This window comes from Pleurodeles waltl, chromosome 5 (genome assembly GCF_031143425.1).
Source record: "Pleurodeles waltl isolate 20211129_DDA chromosome 5, aPleWal1.hap1.20221129, whole genome shotgun sequence".
Taxonomy (NCBI): Eukaryota; Metazoa; Chordata; class Amphibia; order Caudata; family Salamandridae; genus Pleurodeles; species Pleurodeles waltl.
In genome coordinates, this window is record NC_090444.1 from 220,011,419 (window position 1) to 220,033,285 (window position 21,867).

The 21,867-nt window shown below is 44.0% G+C and overlaps 1 protein-coding gene across 1 annotated transcript in view; it reads right to left on the reverse strand.

Moving 5' to 3' along the window:
- The window catches only part of TRAF5 (TNF receptor associated factor 5), a 261,574-nt gene extending 261,298 nt beyond the window's left edge, over window positions 1-276 (reverse strand). Inside the window, exon 1 of the mRNA XM_069233948.1 lies at window positions 170-276. The gene's annotated coding sequence lies outside the window, so the exon portion shown is untranslated. The remainder of the gene's footprint in view (window positions 1-169) is intronic.
- Window positions 277-21,867: the final 21,591 nt, after the last annotated feature.

A 21,867-nucleotide genomic window follows, 5' to 3' on the forward strand; every position in this document is an offset into this window, starting at 1 on the left:
GGCCTCCGGCTCCCTGATGGCTGTACCGGCATTGTGGCCAAAACAGATCGCGGAGCGTCATTTAAATAGCTGGGGATTTAAATTTTGGTTATCTTTGCCGGAGGACTGTAATAAGCGAGCGACTATCCGGTGATGCGTTTAAAGGATGAAGGAAATAAACTGGCCTTACTTTGACACCTCCCTCGATTAGGGAAACATGTGAAAATGAGCCTCACGAACACAGCGACTCCAGTCCGGGGGTGTTCTGTCGGCTTCTTCAGATTGTAGAGCCATGCGGGGGGGGGGGAGGAGGCGGGGGGGGGGGGGGGGGTTGGGGTACAGAGCTCGCGTCACTTAGATTATATCTCGTGACACTGGAGTTCATCTCCTAAAGTCGACCTTAAAGTGTGGTACCACTGTCAAGGAACTGTGGGCTCTGGGATGGGAGAAGTTTGTTTGCACCGACTTTCACTCTTTGTGTCCCCCTCCCTCTTAGGGCAAGTTCATCGACCGAGCGGCCCAGCGTTGCCATCACTTCTCACCGACCCGAGAGCTGAAGGCTCTGCAGGAATTTCCATGCACAGCCTCCACGGGGGTGTCATTCTCGTGCACTACGCACGTCATCTGCGTGGGAGTTGCGAGAATGCGTGCTTTCGAGCCCCACCCACTTTCTTCCTCTGCGCCCTGTCTTCCCTCGGCTTTATTCTCTTTCAGTTTGGTCACAGTTGAACCAGAGGACAGTAGGTGATTTCCAAAGGAATGTGATGCGAATTGCAGCGAGGCCGGGGTGGGGAAGTAGAACTGGTCTCTTTGTCCGCCTCCACACAAGGGAAATGAAATAAAACAAGCATTGGCATACCCAATAGGTGTCTCGCATTTGGGACCTTATAAGTGAATAACCATGCAGGACATTATCCTGGGTGCCCTGCTGCCAGGGATTGAAGCGCTATACAGTTGCTACACACAACCCTCAAAAATGCTGATTGTCTTGGTGAAAGGATGTTGTAGGAAAATGCCACTGTTGGCATGGTAACCCCCCACTTTTTGCTGATGCCAGCTTTCATTGGAAGTGTGCTGGGACCCAGCGCCAGTGTTCTTTCCCTAAAACTGTACCTTTTTTTCCACAATTGGCACAGCCATGGCACACAGTTATGTCCCTTGTAAAAGGTACCCCGGGTACCAAGGGCCCTGTGTCCAGGGAAGGTCCCTAAGGGCTGCAGCAGGTATTATGCCACTCTCAGGGACCCCTCACTCAGTACATGCACACTGCTTTGCAGCTTGTGTGTGTTGGTGTGGAGACAAGACAAAGGCGACGTGGCACTCCCCTCAGAGTGACATGCCCACAAACCACTGCCTGTGGCATAGGCAAGTCACCCCTCTAGCAGGCCTTACATCCCTAAGGCAGGGTGCATTATACCACAGGTGATGGCATAGCTGCCTGATCACTATGCCCCTACAGTGTCTAATATTTTACCAACCACAGAAGGTGATCCAATAAAACCACAAAGGGTCTGGGTGAAACGAGTACTGAATTTTTGGATAATGTGTCCCCAACGTTGGATTTGACATTAAATGAAAGGGTTAACAAATTGGAGAGATTTGAGGAAAAACTGATACGAACTGTCTACATGGACATTTGCTAACTAAACATTTACAGTTGAACACCATTCCACTGGGTTTGCTAGTCAAGAATGAGCCAGCAACCTGTGTGGATAATCCCAAATTTAAGGAGAACTTTAGTTGGGTAGCCAACAATTGTTCGAGACATTGGATGGTACTTGGGGTCGAAACTGCCCTAGAGGAGGTGAAAAAACTTATGAAGGAGATTGCCGAATTAAAAAAGGAGATTTTAGACAATAAAGCATTAATTAATGCAAGAGAGGCTTTGGATCGTCTGGAAAGAACTACGAAGATTTTGATGTTAAGGCACAAGCCTTTAAGTTAGACAAATTGGCTAGAGATATTAATTCGTATGACAAGAGAGTGACTTACCCTTATTTGGCAGACGATTATTATAAGCAAGAGTCTAGAGGAAGATTTTCCACTAGGAATGGGGGAGGCTTGAGGCATTATACCACTTTTTTGGAATCCTCAGGAGGTAGTGGAGGTGAAAGTGATAATGAACAACCTAGCACCAGCTCAGCATCCCATGAACCTGATCTGCAGTCGGTTGATCTGACATCTGGGCCTCTTTTAGGACCAACACAATGGACGCAACCCAGAGGTGGGGGCCGCATGTGGAACATGGGCCTCCCCAGGGAACGAGGATGGGGGAGAGGCAGATGGAGGGGCAGGAGACAGGTGCGTTTCCAACAGGGGGAACATGGGGAAATACAAACCCGAAGAGAACATTACAGGTGGTGAAACAGTTGAGTCCAGTAATTAATTTATCATCTCATCAACTGTCACCATCTGAAGAACAAGCTCTATCAAAAGGCTTATCCTTTGTCCCCACTAATCTGCCTAATTCTTTTAATCTGAAAATGGAATTGCATAATTTCTTTCGAAAAGTGAGATTAAGGTATTATTTCAAACACTCTATGTTTAAGACACCTCTTTCGGTTACGGGCCTTAGAGCACCCTCGGTTTTTACTCCCCCGGCACATTTGATGTCACATAAAATGTTGGTATTTGAACAGGTAGTGATGAGGGACACTATGAATTTGATCTCAAAAGGAAGGTATGTGAAATACAATATCACAAAGGCAGAAAGGGAGGCTTTACCCGTCTTAGGATCTAATAAGGAGATAGTGATCAAAATGGCAGACAGGGGAGGAGCTGTAGTGGTACAAAACACGATTGATTATAAGAATGAGATTTTGATGCAATTGGCAGACCAGAAAACTATAAGAGACTGAAAGGAGATCCAACAAGTGAAGTGGGGGATCTGATTAAACCAGTAACTAGTGAGGGGCACCTATTGGTTTTCCTGACATATTTAAAATATGAGTATCTGAATAAGAAAAATCCCTGCATTCCTACCAATTATACACTTTTCAAAATACATAAGAATTTGGAGAAACCCCCGGGTCGTTCGATTATATCAGGATGTGGATCAATAGTTGAACCTGTTTGTAAATATGTTGATTTTGTTTCTGAAACCGCTAGTGACAATGACGGCGGCCTATGTGAGAGATTCGATGGATGCTAAAAAATTAATGGACGGTGTACATTTTGACTGTGAGAAACAAATCCTGGTAACAATGTATATTGTTTCTCTGTATACTAATATCCCTCATGGCCATGCCCTACAGGTGATTAGAGAAACATTAGAGAGGAGGATACAGCCTGTGCAAGTACCTATTGAATTTATTGTTAGGTTACTGGAGATAGCAATGACAATTTATTTTTCCTATTTCAAGGGGAATATTATGTCCAGACAAAAGGAGTAGCAATGGGTGCAACCTTTGTACTTGATGTAGCAATTCTGTATGTGAATAATTTTGAGATGCAATTTATTTTTGATGAAACTTTATCATATTTTGCACATATAACTTTATGGAAACGTTATATAGATGATGTGTTGATGATTTGGACAGGTACCCAATGTGAATTGTTGGATTTTCACAAATGGTTGAATATGAGATCAGAGGACATACAATTTACTATACAATATAGTGCTTTTCAGATTAATTTTCTGGATCTAAAAATTAGAGGACAGGATAATCAGCTATACACCACTTTGTATAGAAAGAAGAGTGAGAGAAATTCTCTCTTACAATATACGAGTCATCACCCTTGGAATTTGAGGGATAATTTACCATATGGACAATTCCTTCGTCTTCGAAGGAACTGTTCTTGCAAAGATGATTGTTTTATGGAATCTGAAGAGCTAATGAATCGTTTACAGATGCAAGGTTACCCTAGGGGGTTGGTGAGGAAGGCTCGTAAAAGGGATTGGTTTTGTCGTCGAGAGTTTTTACTTGAACCTAAAGCTCGTATAGATGGTGCTAGTAATAGGATGATCTGTGTGACCACCTATTGTACTAGAAGCACGGAAATAAAAAGATTATTAACCAACATTGAATCTCAGATGAACTTGAAATTAATGATCCCCCAATGTATGCTTTCAAAAGGGGTAAGGACAATAAAGACTGGGTGGTTAGTTCATTTCTGGGGAACCCCCGAGACCTTCGCTGGCAACGATGTTGAATTTACCAAAAACTGTTGGACATTATCAATGTGGGTCATTTATGGTCTGTGTACAATGTTTGGAAATGAAAATCTTTAAATCTAAACATCAGTTGGTCACATTGAAGGACCACACAAATTGCAATAGCAATAATGTTATTTATGTGATCAAATATCCTTGTGATTTATTATATGTTGGACAAAGAACAAAAAGTGAAGGTGCAGATTATGCAACATTGCAGTCGATTTTTTTGTTAAATTCAAGGGGCACCTTTGGTTGATCATTTTACCACATTGAATCATTCAGCTGAATCATTAAGATGGTTTGTGCTAGAAAAAATCAAGGTTAATAGACGAGGGGGTAATTTATCAGACAATCTTAATTTACGGGAATGTAAATGGATCCATGTTTTGGATTCTGTTTTTCATGGTTTGAATGAATATGAGGAGATAGAAAGACAAACAGCTAGCCTATCGAATGTTTGAGATATGTTTATATGTTTTGGTTACGACCCATGGAGGATGTGCTGCGACCATCAATCCTTATTTTTATATGGGTTGGGTTTTTCTAAATGACAGAAATGAGCTTGGTTAGTTGGAGAGTGTGTTCTAGGGCATTGTGGATACTATAAATAGGTGGATTATATGTAATTTGCTTAATTATGATGTCCATAATATATTTCTATCGACTGAACCCTCATTTATACTGTAAAAGGATGATATTGATGTTGCCTATATAGCACCTATACAAGGTGGTGATTGACAATGGTAGTAATTCTCAATGAATATTTTTGTATATGAATAGGTTTCCTTTGAGAATGGTATCTGTTGGTTTGGATACTATAATTGCACCGCTAAAGTGCAGTAAAATGTGGTAGATAAAATGCAAAGACTTTAGGCATTTTTATTTATTTTCTTTTTATTCCTAAGGCGCGGCTGCGCTTAGGGATGAGTTTACATATCGAAGGCATGCATTTTGATTTTTCTTCGGCGGTACACAGTTAAAAAATGTAAATGATTTCCGCATTCCGGGTTGAGTTTGTTTTTCTATTAGGTGCTCATGCGCCGGGTGACATGCACTGGAGAATGCTGGGAAAACTTCTGCATTACTCTTTTTTAATTAAACGCGCTGACGCATACTTATGCGCACTCGGAGGTGATTTAAACACGGAGATTTACCGTGTTTGTTCCGTATACGAAGGATGTGAGGTGGAAGGAACGGGGCAGAATAAAAGCTATGTCAGCGTCCTAGTAGAATGAGATAGGGTACAATGGAGAAGCACTATTTAAATGATTAATCTTGACGGGAGGTTTTTTGGTGATAATGAAGTTGATTTTGAGTCAATAAAGATGAAGTGAAGTGAGCTCTACTGCACTCCAATGTAAGGTAGAATGGATATCATATTGAAGGTTGGATAGAATTGATGTTATAAGTGTATTTGATTTTTTAACCCAAGAGATTAGGTTTGGGTTTTGATTAGGTTGGTGTAGTTTTGAATAATATATAAATGGTACTTGTTTGTTTTCGTTTAAGGCTATGAAATTGAAATAGGAGAAAACGTTGGTTGGAGGTTTTAAAAGCTCCTTGAATTCGAATGATAATGAGATGATTTTTCTTCGAGTGAGTTAAGATAAGCATGTTTTTGTAGGGTTGTTTTATAAATGGTTGTAGGTGGATATGTCTTGTGATATTATATGAGTTGGTTTGTTTCTTTTGTCTTTTAGACTAATGGATTCATTAAGGGTTATGTATGAAGATGGACATTTAATTTAATGTGGATTTATATGGGTGAGTATGGAGAGGATGTATGATGTGGCACATTAGCAGGAGATGCAAATGATGGTATATAGGTTGATTTACTCATTTGGATGATTGTAGGTTCCCCTGCCTATCACTCCTGAGGAAGACCCATGTGGAGGCGAGATTTGGCCCAAGAGCGTCGAACGTCGGCGGTGTTGCTCTAGCCTGGATTTGGTTTATTATTGGAAGAGGTCCAAATTGGGGATATAATTATACCTGATTAAATAATATTGTGATTTAATGTGGTTGAAGGATTAACCAACAGGCTATTTTATGTTTTTAAGAGAATTCTGTCTGGAATTATTTGATGGGAAATCTATTTATTTTCTAAAGCACAAGCACTTTATCGTATTTTGCACTTGGTTCTATTCTATTTTCTTTTGTTGTGATATGATGGGGGACTTTATAAATTATATGTATATGAAAGAAATATATATTTGGTATTTGTAATAAAAAAAATTTGGGTGATAAGTGAAAAGTAATGTTGTATGTGTATATATGATGAGTGAGTAGATCGGAGTTTTAATTCCTACAGTGTCTAAGTCAAATCTTAGACATTGTAAGTGGAGGGTAGCCATACTAAGTATATGGTCTGGAGGTTTGTCATTACGAACTCCACAGAACCATAATGGCTACACTGAATACTGGGAAGTTTGGTATCAAACTTCTCAGCACAATAAACCCAAACTGATGCCAGAGTGGGATTTATTGAAAAATGCACACAGAGGGCATCTTAGAGACGCTCCCTGTATGTTAGCCCAACTGCTAGTGCAAGGCTGATCGATCTGCGCCAGCCTGCCACTTCCAAACGAGTTTCTGACCACATGGGGTGAGTGCCTTTGTGCACTCTGTGGTCAGAAACAAAGCTTTTCCTGGGTGGAGGTGCTTCACACCTCCCTCTGCAGGAACTGTAACACCTGGCGGTGAGCCTCAAAGACTCAGGCCTGGTGTTACAATGCCCCAGGGCACTCCAGCTAGTGGAGATGCCCCCCCTCCTGACGAGCCCCCACTTTTAGTGGCAAGTCCAGAGAGATAATGAGAAAAGCAAGAAGGAATCACCCCCTCAGCCAGGACCACCCCTAAGGTGTCCAGAGCTGAAGTTACCCCCTCCTTGAGAAATCTTCCATCTTGCTTTGGAGGATTAGGACCAATAGGGGTAGGGATGTGTGCCCCCCAGAGGGAGTGGGCACAAGGAGGGTATAGCCACCGTCAGGGACAGTATCCATTGGCTACTTCCCTCTGATCCTAACACACCCCTAAATTTAGTATTTAGGGGCGATCCTGAACCCAGCTGTTCAGATTCCTGACGACCTCAAGAAAGAAGGACTGCTGAGCTGAAAACCCCACAGAGAAGAGAAGGAGACACCAACTGACTGGGCCCAAGCCCTACCGGCCCTTCTCGCACTTCAAAAAGCTGCAAGAAAAGAAGCAACACGTTCTGCAGGACCAGCAACCCCTGAAAAGCCTCCAGGGGACTGCCTGCATCACCGAGGACCACAAAACTCCTGTGGACCTGTCCAAAAAGAACATCAAGAAACCAACTTTAAAGGGACTGTCACCTCACTCCAGAAGCTTGAGTCCAACTACTCTGCACCCAACACCCCGACCTGTGCCAAGAGAAACCAACTATCCAGAGAGGACCCTCAGGTGACTCCGATGACTTGTCCACCCTGGGCTGACCTCTCTGCACCCCCACAACGCCGCCGCCAGAGAAAATCCCGTGGACCACCATGGCCGTGACAGCCCGGGATGAAGATATCCAACGCCTGGAGAAGCACTGCACCTGCAGCCCCCAGGTCCGAGAGAAACTGACCACTGGTGCAGCAATGACCAGCAGGCAGCCCTCACCCTTGCCTAGTCGGTGGTTTGCCCGAGAGGCTCCCCCTATGCCCTGCCTGCATCGCGTAAGTGACCCCCGGGTCCCTCTGTAGAGTTCTATTGGGAACCCGACGCCCTGTTTGCACACTGCACCCAGCCGCCCCGTGCTGCTGAGGGTGTGGTTTTTGTGCCTACTTGGGGCCCCTCCAGTACTCCTCCAAAGCCCACTGGCCTGCCCTCTGACAACACGGGTACTTACGTGCAAGCAGACTAGAACCGAAGTACCCCCCTGTCTCCATACGGGCCCACGTTATTTTGGCTCCTGTTTGACCTCTGCACCTGACCGGCCCTGTGTTGCTGGGTGTTTGGGGTTACCTTGAACCCCCAGTGGTGGGCTACCTATGCCCCAGAGACTGAACCCATAAGTGTGGTACTTACCTCAGAAACTGTACTATACTTACCTCCCCCAGGAACTGTTGAAATTTACAGTGTCCACTTTTAAAATAGCTTTTTGCCACTTTAAAGAAAACTGGGTACAATATTGATTCTATTCAAAGTCCTAAGTAGTACTATGCAAAGTACCTTCTATTTGATGTACTTACCTGCTAAATGAATCTTGTGGTTCTAGAAATAAATTAACAAAAGAATATTTTTCTATATAAAAACCTATTGGGCTGGAGTTAAGTCATTGAGTGTGTGTTTTCACTTATTGCCTGTGTGTATACAACAAATGCTTAACACTACCCTCTGATAAGCCTAACTGCTCGACCACACTACCACAAATAGAGCATTTTTATTATCTATTATTGCCTCTGTCAAACCCCTGGACTATAAGCACACTATATCTAATTTTGATATAGTAGATACAGAGCCAGCTTCCTACAGATGTTGTATAACATTTAGAGACGGAAGCTTTGGAACTGACAAGCTGAGTTCAGGGCTCAACATGGGCAGTTAACAAAAAGACTATAAAACTTAAGTTTCAATCCAGGGGGCAGTTAACTGAAAATGAGCAATAATATGAAACATTAAGCATGGCACTGAGCCGCGTTGGCTCTAAAATGGCATCAGGAATTAAAGTTTGTTTACACATGTATACACCGCTACGTTCTAGTTGGCTACATTCTGGTTGTCAAATGGCTTCAGCTGAGCGTGTTTCATGGACATGAGCGAAGTGCCCCGAAATAAACCATTGAGGATAAGGAGCAGAACGCAAGCAACACGACTACCAAACAAGTCGAAGGAAAAGAGAAAGGTAGTGTGCCCACACAAACAAATGGGCAAGCAGAAAACTAACAAACAAGCAAAGCAAAAGAAAAAAAGTAGTGTGCCCACATGCCCAAGAACGTATGGGTGATTGTGCAAGAATCCTTGTAACAGGTCAGTCTCCAGGGCGGGAACAAAACAGCCAAAAGGCGGAACAAAAGTAAAGCATTTACCAAAGAAACCAAAGGAGTTTTAAAAGACAGGCCACGGAAGCAATAAAAGCCTACAGATGTAGATTACAGCATGCCGATAGACAGCACATGTGAGCTGCCTAGCCTCGACCTAAGAACTAAGACAAAACAATCCAAACTTCTCTCTAATGAAGTGCTGCCGTGCATGTTTGGGAACCTGCACTAATTTTTCATCAGATTTTGAGCAAGAGAGAAAAACAGAAAAGAAGGAGAAAAAAACATAGCAAAACTGTTGGAGGCCTTGCTGGACTTGCTGCAGGGCTCGATCGTGATTGGTGGGCCAGAGGAGCACAAAGTCAAGTATACTCTGCGCATGATACGTGCACCAGTAATTAGCAAGATCATTAACATGGACATAGTGTACGTTGGTATTCACAATGAAGCCTTTAAGCCGAACATCTAGCTTTGCCTGCCACAGCAAAGAGCAACATAATGAATTATATCCAGCTGAATAAGCCTTCCAGATCTTATGAGGAGGTGGCTTGTCTGTTGTTGGCCAGTGGGGGCTGGAGAGTGCAATAATTACTTAACAGCGTGTAAATGATGTGAGATCTTGAGTGCATTCTGTTTCATCTCCTTTTGTTTTCCCTTTTCTTTTTAAGTTCGAGCGCGCAAGTGTTTTGACCTTTTGTAAGTATTGTGGGCTTTTACTCGTGCCCAAACTCACTCCTATCACTTCCACTCAAAAATCCCTTGATGTCATTGGTAATTGCGTTACGTTTGTACCGCCCTGGAGCGGTTTCGTTTCCGCCTTGCAGACTGACTCTGTTATATGAATAATTGCACGTTTGCCAATATACTTCAGCATAGGTGAGCTATTTATTTTTTGGGTCTCCTTCATGCTACATGGCAGCCATGGCACTCACATTGTGAACAGTGCAAACTGCATGGGCAAAATTGGAGCACTGATCACATTGTTCACATTGTTACCTAGTCAGAGTCATTTCTTTTGGCTCCCCCTTCACACTCCCCGTTCACGCTCCAAAGCTTTCCCAAAAACACTTATAATTGATAAATGCTTTAGTAAAAAACACAGGAATCCTCAACGTACAGCACAGTGGGAGAGATGATACTACAATATTCACTGCAACCGGAAAAAGTTGCCCCATAATGCTTTGCATGCATTCTTTTTCAAAACATGTTTGCCCATAACTCAGCCTATGGAGGTCCTGGGGCAATGGGACCACCACCAAACATGTCAGCATGACGGACTCTTTATATTTAGGACATTTTTGGGTCCCCATATTAGGTTAGTGGAAACCCCCCAAAAATAACCACTCCCACCATTTTTAAATCTTTTTTAAACTTTCTTATGGTTGGAACTTTTGTTTTACATTTTGGAGTAGTTTGTGTATTAAGGTCATTAGTATTGCAATAGGCCAGCTAAGCCAGAAAATGTGTAAGGCATTATGGGGGTCATTCTGACCCTGACGGGCGGCGGAGGCCGCCGGCCAGAGTTCCCCCCTCCAGAACACCGCTCCGCGGTCATAAGACCGCTGCGGTGATTCTGGCTTTTGCACTGGGCTGGCGGGCGGCCGCCCGCCAGCCCAGTGCAAAAGAGCCTTCCCACGAGGACACCGGCTCAGAATTGAGCCGGCGGAGTGGGAAGGTGCGACGGGTGCAGTGGCACCCGTCGCGTATTTCAGTGTCTGCAATGCAGACACTGAAATACAATGTGGGGCCCTCTTACGGGGGCGCCTGCAGTGCCCATGCCATTGGCATGGGCACTGCAGGGGCCCCCAGGGGCCCCATGACAACCCATACCGCCATCCTGTTCCTGGCGGGAGAACCGCCAGGAACAGGATGGCGGTATGGGCTGTCAGAATCCCCCATGGCGGCGCAGCAAGCTGCGCCGCCATGGGGGATTCCCAGGGCAGCGGAAAACCGGCGGGAGACCGCCGGTTTTCCACTTCTGACCGCGGCAAAACTGCCGCGGTCAGAATGCCCTGCGGGGCACCGCCAGCCTGTTGGCGGTGCTCCCGCCGACCCTGGCCCCGGCGGTAAGGAACCGCCGGGGTCAGAATCAGGCCCTATGTCCTCTAGGGGCTAAATCTACGGTTGCATTGCAATACTTTCTGTCATTCTATTTTCATGTGGTTATACCCTCTAAAGGATAATTATATGGTTACATGATCATGTTTCTTACAAATTATATTTTATTGTGGTGTCCTCTGGGTGCTGTTCTGAGCATTGCAGTCAACATTCTGCAATATTTGCTGCACTTGGTCATCCCATAATGCTTTGCAGGGCATTCTTTTACAAAACATTTTTGCTCATAACTCAGCCTGTGGTGGTCCTAGGACAATGGGACCACCTTCAAAACGTTCACCACAACCTGCTATTTCTGTCTAGATTATCTCTAAACAATAACCCCCTACCTCCATTCAGTGTCTTTTTTAACTCTCTCATGGCTGGAACTTTTGTTTTACAGTTGAGAGTAGTTTTTGTTTTAAGGGTCTTGTTTGTAATATCATTGTAGTAGGCCTGCTAGTCCTGAAAACATGGATGCTCTCTAGGGGCTAAATATATGGTTACACAGCAATATATTCAGTCATTTTCTTTTCATGTGGTTATGCTCCTTAGGGGCTAACTATATGGTAACATGACCATGTTTATTATAAATGTGAATATTCATTGTGGTGTCCTCTAGGGGCTGTTCTGAGCATTACAGTCTAATGCTAAATGTTTATTTCCGATAAAGGTTTCTAGTGGGTTTATATGATAATTGTATATGTTTTATAAATCTTTTTGTATTGCAATTATGACCATGATTCAGGCCAACTTAACATCTTTATTACAATATCACTGTTTGAACACTCTTGATATGTTTGGGTGACCCTTATAGTTTATTTCTCTCGTTACTCCTCCGTGGTTGTCTTGTTTTGGGAATTGTGCTAGCCAGCCAGCAGCTCTGATGGTGGGGTGGTGAAAGTAGTCTTCTATTGGAATTAGCATGGCAGATTTAAATTAGGATGCCAAATGGCAAAATTTTCATTTTTGGCTGCAGATAGAGGAATAAGGTAAATGGAAGTGCTTTAGCTATATGCAGGGCCACTGGAATTATGTGACAGAAAAAGACCAAATTATGGGGAAGTGTTGACCAATTTATGTGGCAAGAAAATTATGAACTTACAATGCCAATAGCGCTAATTCAAGCAAATGTGAGACCCATTGCATTTCAAATGTTTGTTCCATTTTCCAGCACAGCGATTCGAGTTGTGATGGCTTCATGGGGACTGGCAGTGTAGAAATTTGTTTAAATTGATGCCCAGGGTCAAGATGCTGTCTTAACATGCTATAGCTCTTAGCATTTATCAAAGAATGTAAAAAAACTCTGACCTTGCTGCTCCACAAGCGTTGGCAAGCTCTGGGTTGTGGATGGAATGTTAGTGTGTGCAAACTTTTCATGTAATATTCTTGAGCCAGTTACCAAGGGCTTTATGATTCTTGAATGGATGGAGGGATGAAAGGTCCAGGGAGCACTTCAGTGATTGATGCCCTAAGCAGTTCTCCAGGACTTACTCATTAAGATAATTCCCTTCACAATATTATCATATGGAAAGCTAATTGTTTTGCTGGTACTAATGAGAAAAGAAGGTTTGGTAGGAACAATAATTTATGTTTGTCTTCTTGACACTTTTCCTTCTTACAAAAACAATGAATATATACATTTAATTAAAATAATGGGTAGCACCTGCAGAAAGAGAAAAATGAACACATCATGTACAAAAAACTATTCAAAGGTTTTGATAGCATGAGCGTGTACAACTAAAAGACAGCGTAGATGTAATGTAAGCCAGAATATCATCAATAAACATTGAATATATGCTGAATCAATACTTAGGCATTAGAAATATGTGTGCAGGTTGGTGAACGAAGGAGCGCTTGTGTGCTTCTATTATAGTAATTACTATAAGTTCCAGCGAGGAGCGCAGTATGGCAATGATGGACCACTCAGGTCTGATTTAAGCAAGCAGTGCACAAGTAGGCTTCAATCTGCTGTGTGGGGAGCAGTCCAGTGATACAGGGTCGCTCGGGTCTGGCACAGATAAATAACAGTGTGTCCCAAAGTATTGCGGTAATGCAGACCAGCAGCACTACCATGGAGAAAGTCGTCTTTGACAACACGCTGTTTCTAAAAAGCAGGTAATGGCCCCCAATGTTGTATCAGTAAGCCAATTGCAGGCAATGTGTGTTGCCACTAAACACATTGTTTGAAAAATAAAGGGATGTGTCCTAACAGTATCAATGTCCAGCAAACCAAACGTGCAGGTGCTCCCTTTATAGGAGATGCAGCGACTTGCACACCGGCCTCCTCTGCTTCACAAAGGAGGGGACCGGCCTGCAGCAGAAGTTTGCCTCAAGTAAAAAGAATGTTTCGGTGTTGCTTACCTTCCACCGGAATAAGGTGTTGAACAATGCCCAGGTTGCTCGGCACCTGCAGCCCTAATGTGAGTCGTGGCCAGCAGGGCGGAGTGGTGATAGCACAACACAGCTAAAGAACTGCCGTGTCCTAGTGCAGGCATAGTCAACAAGTGTGCCCTCACAGAAACAGCAGAACTCAACACTCTCTCCTGGGGGAAGCAGGTTGCCAGCCACTCGACCCTGTCAGCATCTCGGCCCCTAATGCCTCATTACCTGGAGTTTGAAGCATCACCCGCATTGCGACTCTGAAGCACAGGCCATCCTCTAGCAGGCTTTACAGTGAGGGGTGGCCTTTCGAGACTCTAAGGACAGCAAGCATGGCAGATGACAAGCACACTTCAAATGCATGCAGGCAGGAAGAGATTAGGTAAACCTAAACAAAATACACGGTGCAGAGGAAACGGAATAAAAGAAGTTCTGCCCTCCAACACGGATGAAAAGGAGTACTTGGGCCTTGAGAGACTGATAAGAGAAGCACACAAGGAACAACAGGAATTAGTATGCAGCAGCCAATAAAAAACAGAGGAAAAGTAAGTCGCAAGGATGGGAACCTATGAAAAGTGAGGGTGGGATGTAAGCCCCTTTCAAGATTTATATTAGATACAGTAGATTTTACAAGCCAGCACAAGTGCTGTGCAGGTGAAACTTAAAAAATATGCGCTAAAATTACAAATTTAACATTTGGGAGAGAAATTTGCAAGGAGTTATCAAGTTGTTTCAAAGGAAGGACAGCACACAGCAAGTATAGGTGATTTCATTTATTTGTTCTGATACTTACACAGTATGGTCATTGTGCTCCTCTTTTGTGGCCCTACTGCCCCCTGTCCCATCGTGAGTCCGCCTGTTCCTGGCCAGTTTTGGCTAATGGTCATCCTAGTCATCTCTTTAGCAGGGCCCTAATGCCCTGCCCTCATCAACATGTCTATCTCACATCTCCTTCGCACCCACCTTGATGAGATTCTCCAATTCTCCATGTTTCTGTTGTCTGCAGCCCATGCCTTACATTTCTTCATTGAGTCACACTGGTTTCTGGTGATTTCTTCATTGGGGAGGTTGCTCAGCAGTGACCACTTCTTGTTTGTCTGCCCAGTTCACTCTCTTCCCCTGAGGTATTGTTTTTTTCTGGTTCGCCAGGCACCATCTCTCCAGTACAATATCTCTTGAAATGAGATACGTTGCGAGTCACCTTCCTGTCATCTCTTGTGGCTGTGATCACAGTTCCCTCCTGGGCCATGACTTGCAGGGGTTTGCTGGTGTCTCAGGCATCTGTTTTTTTCTGCTCCTGTCTGACGAGAACCCAGTTTCCTTCTTTTAGATCTGACTTGTGAGCTCTTTAACGCGTGTCTGCATATCCCTTCATCTTGTCCTTTTGTTGTGTGTCCTTCTCTTGTAGTTCTTCCCGCTCTCAATTCGGAACCACAGCCCTCTCCCTCCTGATATGATTCTTGTGCGTACCTCTGTCCTTAGCATGATGGTTGCTGGACACTTCCCGCTTGTGGTATATTTCAACATGCTTGACATACCTTGTTTAGGGTAGACTGAACAGCTCATCTGTTCTGTTCAGCTTGTAGGACAGTCTTCAGGGTAGCCACTAATCTCTCCACATCCCATTGGCCTGGGGCCACAGTGGTATGATTTGCGATGTTTGAAATTTAAGTGGGTTGCAAATGTTGCAAAGTTATATCCATTGAATGGAGGCCCATTGTCTGTACTGACCACATCCAGTATCCCCAATGTTGCAAACACTTAATCGAGGATGAGGATGGTGACCTCAGCTTGGGTGAACGCCACTTTCTAAGCTATTGGAAATCGAGAACATTCATTCATGATGACAATGATGTATTTTTCAGATTGCAGTGGATTAAAAAAAACAACTGCTACTTGGCACTAGCCATCTTCTGGTAGTGAGGACAGTGGAGGTGTTTGTTCCCTTTAGTCAATGACTTGACAGGATAGCTCTTTCTTAGTGTGTTCTCAACCATCTGGGGATGAATGGGGAACAAAACCCATTCTCTTATGGCTTATTCTGTTGCTACTATGCCTCGGTACCCTTAATGTACCAAATTTACTATTACTTGAGGCAGATTCTTGGGAATGACAATGCGCCTGTCTCTTATTACCAGTCCACATTCTGCCACAGACAGTTCATCCTTGATGTGCCAGAATGAGACCAATTCTTATGAGTCCACTCCAGTTGGAGATACCTTTTTCATCCAGGTGTCTCCACTCTATTTTGCCTAGATGCATTTTTATCTTCTGGGTTGTGGCATCTATACGAGGAGCATCAATGATGGCCTCTAGGGGCATAGTCAGTGGTCGAACCTAGTCTATCACAAAGTGTTGATTTTCTTCCGCCGGTGATGCCCATTCTTTTGTGGAAGCAATGGGATGCCTTGATATGTAATCAGTCACATTTTCAGCTTTTTCAGGCCTATGGATGATGGTATAGATATACTCCTGAAGACAGAGGCCCCAGCGTTTGATCTGGGACGGCATTGTTGCTTCTGGATTGATGGTCACTATTGTGAATTGCTTGCATATATGAAGATGTGAAAATGTTTGCATGCCCATACCCATGCCAGGCTCTCTCTCTTTCAGATTGAGGATAAGCCCTTTCTGTGTTGGTCAGGCTTCCCGTTGTGTATGTCATGATTTGATGCCCTTCTCTTCTTTGTGATGTTGTGGTTGGAGGGGTCCCAGTCTGACAGGACTGGCGTCCACCATGATCTCCATTTGGAGTCTGGGATTTAAGTAAGCCAGGTTGGTGGCACGGCCTTCTTTGCATTTGATTCCCTTGAAGGACATCTTGCACTCCGAAAGTCCAACCTTGTTTTATCAGTTCCCGGAAAGGGTGGCTGATTGTGGCATAGTCCTTGATGTACTGCGAACAGCAACTTGCCATCTCTAGGAATGACTGAATGTCACTCATGTCCCTTGAGCTGGGTGTCTCATTCAGGGCTATTATCTGGTTCTGGGTCTGGTCTGATGCCTTTTCTCAAGAAGAAGATGTGTCTTTAAAACCACAAGTTGGATTTGTGGAATTCACATTTGTTGGCATTGAATGTTAGCCTGGCATTCTGGAGAGACACATATTTTTATGGCCTTGTTGTACGCTTCCAGTGTGACTCCAAGAACTAGGATGTCATCACTGTTATATATGGTGCTTATTGCAAGGTGAATGGCACTACTGATCATTTCCTGGAGGATCTTCGCAGCTGACAAGATACCTTGTGAGTCACTTGTACCTGAATAGTCTTGATGGGTTGAGAATGTGGTGATGTACCTAGAGTCTTCATGCAACTATAGTTGATGATACCCTTTATGCAGGTTCAGATTGGGAACTATCTTGGCACCATTTAACAGTGTGATCATGTCGCTGATGTGCAGTCCAAAGTCTCTCTCTTGCTCAATGGCTGTATCAGACAGCCTTATGTTTACACCTAAGTGTACTTTCCTATCTGTGTTCTATTTTGGCACAACAGCGGTGTCAGAACCGCAGGAAAAAACTGGAGGGCCAAGGGCAAGATGTGAGGTAGGGCAGAGTTTTTGGGGTTTGGGAAGTTTAGTTTTTGAAGAGACCGTGAAGAGCAGGGTGAGGTTGATTAAAGGTACAATACCTCACTCACCCTATGTCTAAGTTGTCACTCTGTGCCTGGTGTGTCGACACTATAGCTGGCCATGAAGGGTGAAGAAGTAGCAGCCATGCAGACTCATACCCTGACTGGATGGACCATCAACCCCAACTACAGCAGAGCAGCGGTAAGGCAAACCCCCTCAGCTGACCCGAGCAGTCCTGCAATCCATCAGCCACCGCTGCAAACCAAGAAGCAGCTTGAGAGCCAAGCAGCCAAGCGCACCCCAGCAGGCACGATGTCCAACAGCAGGGAATCAAGGGGATCATTTAGATCCATGCTTTATATGGAGCAGCCCAGCGGGCAGCACAACTCCAATTCCAAGGAAGAGCAACCCGCCTCTGCAAGCTGGGAAACCTGTGAAGCCTCACAGGACTACAAAGAGATGAAAATGACAAAGAGCAACAGATCTTTGAATGTGGTCATTTTGAATTGGGCCTAGAACAGCCCCACACACAGAGGCCTACAGGCAGCCATCTTGGATTGGGCTGAAAACAGACCCACTGGCAGCCATTTTAGATTAGGCAGAAAGGCCACAGAACAGCCACAGAAAGCAACTTGTACCCACAAGTGGAACGCGTGATACCCAAGCAAGCAACCAAATTAGACGCGAAGAAGACCCAACACACAAACAACCAGTATGTTTCTGGATAGGACAGGCAAACTAAATATGGTGCAGGCATCATCCTAAAGCCACCACCACCATTAGACACAACAACAAAAAAAACATTTGCATCAGATGAGCTAATTGGATTGAAAATGTGATGACTTCATTGATGCACTGGAAGAGGGAGAAGATGCAAAGATAATCAAATACCACAAGAATCTGGCAGGGAATGATGTAAAGGAAGCACTGAAAAAAGCAATCACATATCAGAAAGTGAAGAGGCACTCACCAAGAAATTGGACTCAACACCCATTGTGGACAACGAGAGGTAACCATCAACAAAGCATGACAACAACTGGAAGAGCAGATAGACAAATTTGAAGAGCGCCTAGAAGCACTCATCAAGCACAACAAATCCAGTGAATTCAATGATGAGGAAGTCATGCAACTCAGGGTACTTGACAGAGGCCAGTTCAACTCTTTCTGAATTTGAATGCTCAGAGAAGCACACTCACTGGACAAGATGATAGCTGCAGCAAGAGCTGATCAAAGAGCAGAACGACAAGCAGCCGCAATAGAAGCAGGAAATACTCACAAAAAGATGATACGCACCACGAAGAGCAACAACCAGTCAAACAAAGACAAGAACAGGTCCGTACCTAATGGACCAGCACATGAGTGCTACGGATCTGGGTTGTCATACCCACACAAAGGGAAGTGCCCAGCCCTAAGTCAGATCTGTAAAGGATGCTGGAAAGAAAATCACTTCAAATCTATCTGCCATGCACAGGATAGGCAGGAGGAAGTCTGACCAACATATGACAAGAGAGAAAACAGAAGACACACGGAGACACCATCATAGATTGAAAGACAAAGGGAGGCACCATGTGCAGAACATTGATTCCACACCCAAGCGATGACTCTCCACCTCGTCATCCAGCCAGTCAACTGTGTTAGCATACAGTGACAGTGATGAAGAAGGATACATCCCGATGATATCCACAGATGAGCCAGGAACTCGCCTGGCTAACATCAACTGAGGATGGGAGACCACTTTCTAGATTTCATAGTGAACAGCCGCTCATCTGTAAAAGTAGTAGGAATACAAGATATAACACGTCTGCCATACAAACCACAACTAACTGAGACCCAGGGGACAAGTTACACATGGATAGGAAGGAATACCCTGAAATGCACAGAAAAATTCACAACACTCAAAAACCAGGGTAAGAAACAGTTGCCAAAATCCACATACTTGAAAGGAACATGTCCACACCCAACATCCTCTGTCTGGCAACAGCTGCAAGCCTGGGATTAGTAGAAATACACCATGCCGGAGAGGAGATAAAACAGGTAAAGTCTGCAGGAGTAGGAACCAAAAGCCCAGTAGTCCATCTGAGAGTGAATGAAAACTCGATACCGTTCTATCAAAGTGATGCCCTTCAACAGATTCAGAGAAGTCATACTGACCCCAGACCTTAAACAATCAGATGTCCAAGTGCACATTTAGGCTGCAACCAAGCCCCTACACAGTTGAGGGTCGTTCAAAGCAACCGTGCAACACAAGACAATGGCTATCGAAACAACAGCATATGTGCTGCAAGAAAACGTGTCAGGTGCATGCCTCCTCAGTTTTGGCACAGCAGCAGAGATCGGTCTGATCTCAATCAACTACCACATACAGGCCAATAGAGGAATAACCCATAAATTCCCCATGGTATTCAGCAGACTAGGGAAGTTGAAGGGCATCCATGTTGAGCTGTACATTGATGAGGACGTACACCATGTTGCAGAAAAGCACAGATGTGTTACATTCCCTCACGAGGTAGCAGTGGAGAAAGAAATCAAAACCCTTGTGAAACTAGACATCCTTGAAACCTCCAAATGCCACACCTTGTGGGTGTCTCCAATACCAAAGAAAGAGAAAAAAAATGTTTGGATCTGTGTTGAGATGCATTAACCAAACAAAGCAATTAAGTGACACCAACATCCGGGCTGGCACTTTGTAGGCGTGATCACACAATTGAGTGGAGCAAACCTTTTTTCTAAGCTTGACACGAACAAAGGATCTCACGCTTGTCGCAAGCTGTAGTGTTGATAGTCCAGGCCAAGGATAATGACTGAGGCACAAGACAAGAGAGGTATTGTACCTTTACCTACCCCACACCCAGCTCATCACGGTCTTTTCAAAAACTAAAATTCCTGCATCCCAAAACCTTCACCCTATTTCCTTGCATTCCTCCCAGGGCACGTCACACCCTGCCCTTGGTCCTCCAGTTTCTTGCTACAGGACTTAGTGCCTGACTCCACACCTCCCCCTGTTTTAACCACAGGCATGGTCTCTCTTCATGAGTCTACATCTCCTTGATAATTCATTGAGGTCAAGTAATGAGATGACCTGAGTGCGTGGTCGTCCTTGTCTGGGGTGTGGTCAGTTGGTGCTCTTCTCTCAGGTCAGTGAGTCTTTTCTGCATTTCTATGTTGACTGGGATAACAGTAACTCAGTAACTCAGAAACTCGATATTTCATAATCAATATTCCGTATTTACACTGGATGGCATGAGCTGCATTAGCTGAAGGCTGCATTCTCAGCTTACACTCATCTAATCTGCAACCCATCTCACAAGCCATACAGTAGTAAAAAGGCTTCAGGAAACACGGATGTACTAAATATCAGAAAACACAGTGCTTCAACTTAAAGTGAGAAAAATTTAAGGATAGATGAGCACGTATTTATGGTGCTACAAAGACTGAAGTATTAGAACACCTCCGACACCTTTCTCAAAGTGAAAGAAGAAAGATTAATTCAAACTATAGGACATTATCATAAAGCTGCAGAAAACACTGAAATATTTATAACTGAATGAAAAATTCTAATGACAAAGCTCTTTATTGTGTACACATATAGCAGAATGAGGAAAAACACAGTACAGCCCAGTGCAGTAACTAATTAAGACATAGTAGACAAGCCGCATATTCCACAACCACAACAGAACTACTTGAAATGAAACTGGATTCATTTCAAATACACGAGGAGAAATCCGTCAAAATAAATCTTTTACACCATGGACCAGCTGAGACAAGCAATAGATACCAAGCAATAGATACCCTGCCAACTAAGCAGGGCTTTCTGTGGTGCTTGTATGGAGCTTTGTGAATAACAATCTTGTTCGCACTTTGTCTGCTTTTAGTAAAAGCTACTCAGCTGCCCACCAATCACAACACCAGTCACATCACAACAGGACCTCCACCTGCAGTCCCCAAAGACCGGGGCGAGAGAAGAATAAAAGGGATACCAAGTGTTTTATGGCACAGGGCATAAACCACTGCTTTTGAAGGCCTTGCTTGGCAGCATAGCTGTTGCCAGACAACTATGTATCACCAAGGGACGGGCTTTGGCTTCGCCAACATGTTGGGAGCCAGAAGTCCATGTTTTCTTTGGGAAGAAGTTGTGCACTTCCACAGAAATGTGCTTGCCCTCTACAAGCTGTGATCATTTGTTTATTTTTCCTGCTCCCTGTGCTTGAAATTTTAGGGGAATACACATGACACTGTAACGTTATTAAAGTGTCATAGATAACTAGTTAATTTATGATGTCTTGATTTCTCTGTAGCAGCATAGAGGGGAGGAGGGAACTCATTAGCCTACGTGGATTTTTAGGTCTGGTTTGATAGTGAAACTGTCATTCAAGCTTATGTGATCAACAGAAAATAGCTTTCTGAGTCCTACTTAGAGAGTGGCTTAGGCCCTACCCACATATTGATTTCCCAGAGGACAGGATTTCATTGGGCTGAATTTGTGTGCTTGCACTAAAAAAGACTGCATGTATTGCACTATTGTCTTGTGGCAAACTTTGCACTCGATTCAGCAGGACAGAGTTGGTTATGGTGGCAACCAATGATCAGGGCTACAAGCCTGATCTGTTTATTATTAAATGTTATGACAAAGGCACTAGGCCTGACATATTTATTGTGAAAAGCATATGTTAAAGTCAATAGGCAAGTAGGCATGGATTG